Source organism: Echinops telfairi, unplaced genomic scaffold (assembly GCF_000313985.2).
Source record: "Echinops telfairi isolate 266 unplaced genomic scaffold, ASM31398v2 ScPeMD7_7;HRSCAF=31, whole genome shotgun sequence".
In the NCBI taxonomy this organism is placed as follows: Eukaryota; Metazoa; Chordata; class Mammalia; order Afrosoricida; family Tenrecidae; genus Echinops; species Echinops telfairi.
The window spans coordinates 11,135,962-11,141,286 of NW_022103904.1; the positions used below are offsets into that span (position 1 = coordinate 11,135,962).

At 39.1% G+C, this 5,325-nt stretch overlaps 1 non-coding gene across 1 annotated transcript; it reads right to left on the reverse strand.

The window, feature by feature from the left end:
• Positions 1-4,952: 4,952 nt before the first annotated feature.
• Positions 4,953-5,059, reverse strand: LOC115868158. Its single transcript, XR_004045445.1, has one exon. It is a non-coding gene; the product is annotated as a U6 spliceosomal RNA (small nuclear RNA).
• Between the last annotated feature and the right edge of the window lie 266 nt (positions 5,060-5,325).

Sequence of the window (5,325 nt, forward strand, 5' to 3'; positions counted from 1 at the left end):
ACTATATCCACACCTAGAAAACCAACATTAACACCTATAGCATTTTCCCTAGATTTTCTCCTATGCCTTTTTCTTTAAAAGTAATAGAATTTATAGTGTTCAACTTTGCAATCTTGCTTTTGATAGTTCATGTTATTTTAAAACACATTGCTTTGGCATGTTTGAGGGATGTTTGAGAAGTGTAATTTTTAAAGTTGAATAATGTTCTATTTTATTTGTATATCAAAATTTATGACCATATTATTTTTTTCTTTTGTTAAATTGGCCGGGCACTTATAAATTTATTTCTAGAACTCTTGGATGTGTTATTTTTTTTTTTTAAACATTTTATTAGGGGCTCATACAACTGTTATTGCAATCCATATACACATCAATTGTGTAAAGCGCATTTGTACATCATTCTCAAAACATTTTCTCTCCACTTAAACCCCCGACATTATGGAAGTTTTAAGTCTTCAATGGTGTTTTGCATGTTAAAGTAATTCTAAATTTGAAATATATTTAGTATGTATTTTCCAAATTTCAGATTATTTCCTTAGGAATACGTACATTATCCAGAAGTAGAATTCCTGTGTCAGCTTGTATAGAGAATCGTATCATTCATTGTAATATTATCTTAAAACATTCTTTTAAGAAAAAAATCTGCTGCAGTCTCACTACAGCAGAATCTGGGCATGTCCCCATGTCTTTATCTGTTATTTTAATTCTTCAATATTTGCTATCTTATCAACTAAAATTATGACTGACTTTTCATTGGCATTTTTAAAATGAGAAGACTGATAGCTTTCAAATGTTTATTACCATTTTTTATGTGGCGGTTAAATCCTTGATGTTGTGTTGAAATACCACTTTGTTTATGTGGAATGGAAAAGTAAGACATTTGGGTAGGAGACAACATGGATAAATATCTGCAAGATCGGATCACAGAACTAATAATCAGGAACCCACTGGGATGGGATGCAGGGAAGAGTCGGACCAGTCAGGTGAGCCTGGTATTCAGGGGTCTTTATTTCAAAAGGCATCTGCTAATTCCACAGGGAACAGCTGAGAGGCTAGGTCACAATGCAGGAGTTCCTGGATGGTGCAAACAGCTACCAAATTTGACTGCTCACTGAAAGGTTAGAAGTTCAAGCCCACCCAGAACTTCCTGTGCACAAAGGCCTGCTGATCTGTTTTCTGAAAGCAGCCATGGAAAACCCTATGAAGTAAAGTCCTGCTCTGACATCCTTGGAGAGGTGACTTAATGGCAATTATAATGTTTTAATAGGGATAGAGAATCCAAGACCTACTGAGAAAAATGGTTATTCTGGCAAAACTCTCTTCTTTTTGGTTGGGATCGTGAAAGTTGTCAATTTGTTGTTATAAAAAAATAAAAAAAAACGGACCCTGGGCAAGGGTAAACAAAAAGGCAAGAGTAGAGAATGCAGAAATAAACCTACATGCATGTGGTCACTTGATTCATGTAAATATATTGTTGCAGAGCAGTGGAATGAGGACAAGTCATAGCACGAATGGTAACTCTGTCTGAACATCTCATCACAATCCTTTACTCATGCTGTACACTAAAATAAGATACAGATAGTTTATATATCAAAAGGTGAAAACTAAGTCAATTAAAATTTTTGGAGAAGAGAATATTCATTTCTTTAGTGGTGCCCTAAGTAGAAAAGATCCCCAAATTAAAGGTACTATAAAGAGAACACTTTAGTAAGTCTTGAACAGAACAAATGCAAGACAAAGGCAACTCATCCTAGTGGGGCAGAACATCAATCCAAAGCTATAACAATGTCCAAAGGGTTATTGGTCATGTTGCTAATCATAGAACTTAGAATACAAAGGAAATTCATTATGAAATCATCACTGTTATAAGTGGGATTACAGAAGCAGGAAAGGAACCATTAATGTGGTATATACATTATGGTAAATTAGAAACATGTACACAATTGGCTCTGAGTCTCCGAATTACCAACTTCTGGTAACCGTATAACTCATAACCATATGGTCTCGGCATCTTAATTTCCATAATATCCTTTCCAGGCAAGTCCCTGAAAGCCAGATTGCCTTTACTGGGTTGATCACAACAACAGCATTAAAAAAAAAAAACACACCAGAAAACAAATTCACTAACAATGAGTTGATACTGGCTTATAGTTAATAGAAAAGGTGAAAGAGTTACCCCAATGTTAATTAAAACAGTAGAAATATAACTTAACTCAAGCTAATGTTAAAAATCCAAAATGTGAAAGCACCCTCCCTTGCAGTAAAAATTACCTTTTAACTTAATTAGTAGGGATGCCCTAACTCAGGAAGAAGCTAGAGAGGCTCATTAAGAGAAGTAGCCAGGCACAGCATCCCCATTTAGAGCCCTCAGGAGCAGTGCTCTAGTAAGGCCAGGCACAGAAGCACCTCGCTAATTTATATAAACAAGGGTGCAGGAAGCTTCTGGGGTGGTGGGTCTAACCCACCCAGGCGAAAAGTAGGTGTCGATAATTTACTAGTGATCATTGTGAAACCTACTTTCTTAGAATATCAATTATATTCTGGGATCATTATGAAAATCTGCTAATCTCGTCTTGTGACCATTGTAAAAATTTACCTGAGTCACATAGGTTAAAGAATAAAATTTGCTTGACTTTCATTGCATTTTTGAAGCAGTTTGGAGGTAGCATACCCTGTTTCCTTCTGTTAGTGCTTGCAGGAATTTGCTTAAAATTTCTCAAATCAACCTGCTCTCTGTTTTGGGTGCTTAACAATGACAGGCACTCTGGGAGCCCTGTGTCTGTTGGCATTGTAGTGACCCTGTGTAGGGTGTCTGAGATGGTAAATCTCAGAAGGAGCCCGCAACACCTTCCTCATGATGCCACCAGGGGTCCTTCTGGGCTGGTGAGGGGAGTCATAATCTGCTTTTCCAACACACGGTGTTTGGGAGCATTACTTTGTATATTGTCATTTAATGATCAGAATAAACTCAATGGAGACTGGGTTTGTCAAGTTGCAAAATGGATTGAGGGCTCCCACAGTGAGCTGTAGCCTGTGCAAACCAAATGCTTAGATTTTAAGCTCTAAGACAAGGGTAGGCAATGTTTTTGTTTTACTTTTATTTTAAAAAAAATTTAAGATCGTTTTATTGGGGCCTCTTGCAGGTCTTCTAACAATCCATACATCAATTGTATCAATCATATTGGTACATATGGTGCCATCATTATTTCCTAAACATTTACTTTCTTTTGAACCCTTGGTATCAGCTCCTCTTTTTTCACCCTCCTTCCCACACCCTCCCACCATTGTGAACCTTTGATAAATTATAAATTATTATTTTCATATCTTACATATCTTACACTGATCACTGTCTTCCTTCCTCAATGGTTTCTGCTGTTCATCCCCCTTAGGGGTGAGCATGGGGATGGGTTATGCATTGATCATTGGGATCAGTTCCCCTTTTCCCCCCTTCTCCCCTCCTTCCTGGTATCATTGTTCCCATTTCTGTTCTTGAGGGATTTATCTGACATGGATGCTGTGTGTTGTGAGCTCTTATCTGTACCAGTGTACATGCTCAGGTGTAGCCAGAAATGAAAGGTAGGATTGGGGTCATGATAGTGGGGGTGAGGAAGCCTCAAGGAACCAGAGGAATATTGTGTGTTTCATGGATGCTATACTGTACCCTGGTTGACTCATCCCTTCCTTGTGACCCTTCTGTGAGGGAATGTCCTATTATCTAGAGAGGGGTTTGGGGTCTCTGCTCCAATCCCCCTCATTCTCAACAACATATTTGTTTGTTTTGGGTCTTCTGATGCCTGTAACCTGATCCCATCAACACCTCATAATCACACAGGCTGGTGTGATTCTTCCACATGGGCTTACTGCTTCTCTGCTAGATGGCCGCTTTTTTGGCTTCAAGCCTTTAAGACCCCAGATGCTATATCTTTTGATAGTCAGCACCATCAGCTTTTTTCACCAGATTTGCTTAGCACCTATTTTGTCTTCAGCAATCGTGTTGGAGGGTGAGTATTATACATTTCCACTGTTGTTGTACTGAGGTAAGATTTAAATAGAAGCCCAAAGTCTATCTGCTTCCTTATTGTGTGTGTGTGTAAATAAACATTGACTAATACACCTATATTTATATATTTAATCCATACAGCAGTACAGAGTGTGCAGTTCAACTCACTTCCTTGGAACAGTTCATATACTGGAAGTTCTTCAACTTGCCTGGGCTGCCAGATTCAAGGTCAAGGAAGCAGGCAAGGGACTCTTCCCTCAGGCAAGGTAGGCAGAGTCTGCCCATAGGCAGCAGACAGCAGGGTGAGTCAGCAACAGTCTGCAGTTTGGGAGCTTAGGGAAGAAGGCCCAGATGGGATATTGAACTCAAGCAAAGCAAGGTGACAATATCCACCAGCCTCAAGTTAAGCTATGTATGCACCAGCAGAGTGGAGAAGAAGGTCTCAAAGGAGCCTCAAGCTCTAGCAACACTATCCATAGATTGGCTTGGCCCACAGGTAGTGTAGCTCACAAGTTGAGGCAGAGATCTAGCTAAAGCAGCAGCATGCTGGTCTGACCACCAAAGAGTATGAGAGAGGGGGCCTTGCAGATCCATTTATCTCTTTGCCCTCCAATCATACCGTGACTTGATTAATACCATATGTTCGTATTGGTCAGGTGGGCACAATAAACCTAGCTATCACACTGCCATTGAGTTGATTCTGACACATAGCAATCCTATGAAAAAAAACACCAATTCACAGCCATTGAGTTGATGCCGACCCATAGTGACACTATAGGACAAGCGAGAACTTCCCCTGTACATTTCTAAGATTGTAACTCTTCAAAGGAGTGGAATGCCCTGTCTTTTTCCCACATAGCGGCTGTTGGTTTTGAACTGCTTGACTTTTGTAGATTGCAATACTACTACACCACCTGGGCTGTGGGATTCCAAGACTGTTAATCTCTTTTTTTTAAATATGGAATGCTTCATGAATTTGCGTGTCTTCCTTGCGCAGGGGCCATGCTAATCTTCTCAGTATCATTCCAATTTTAGTATATGTGCCGCCAAAGCAAGCACAAGATTGCTAATCTTTACAGGAGTAGAAAGCCTCAACTGACTAATATCATCATCATAAATTGGAATTAATGTGGTGGCAGTGGTGTTTATTTCCTTTTATTTGATCTTTTTAGCCTGCACCAGAAAAGATTTAAGCTTGTCAATGACTTAAAAGCTGCCCTTACTCAAGTGAAGGGGATTGTAATGATTTCATTGCAAGTAGGGGTTAGTTCATTCATTTCAAAGTAAGGGCAAATTTACATAACATTAAAGCACATGTATGAGCT